Genomic DNA, 207 nt, shown 5'->3' with positions numbered 1-207 from the left:
AGCTGCCCTCCCTCCTCTCCTCATCTCTGGGATGCTGGGGACATGCCAAAGGAGCAGCATGGATATTAGGAACAGGTTGTTCTCCCAGAGGGTGTTTGGGCACTGGAACAGGGTTAGGTTGGAGATGAGGCAAAGGTTCTTCCCCCAGAGGTTTTTGGGCAGTGGAGCAGGTTTAAGGTTGGGGATCAGGCCAAGAGGAACACTGGA

The sequence above is a fragment of the Acanthisitta chloris genome, unplaced genomic scaffold (genome assembly GCF_000695815.1).
Source record: "Acanthisitta chloris isolate BGI_N310 unplaced genomic scaffold, ASM69581v1 scaffold6055, whole genome shotgun sequence".
NCBI classification, from domain to species: Eukaryota; Metazoa; Chordata; class Aves; order Passeriformes; family Acanthisittidae; genus Acanthisitta; species Acanthisitta chloris.
Note: the sequence above shows the minus strand (reverse complement) of the source record.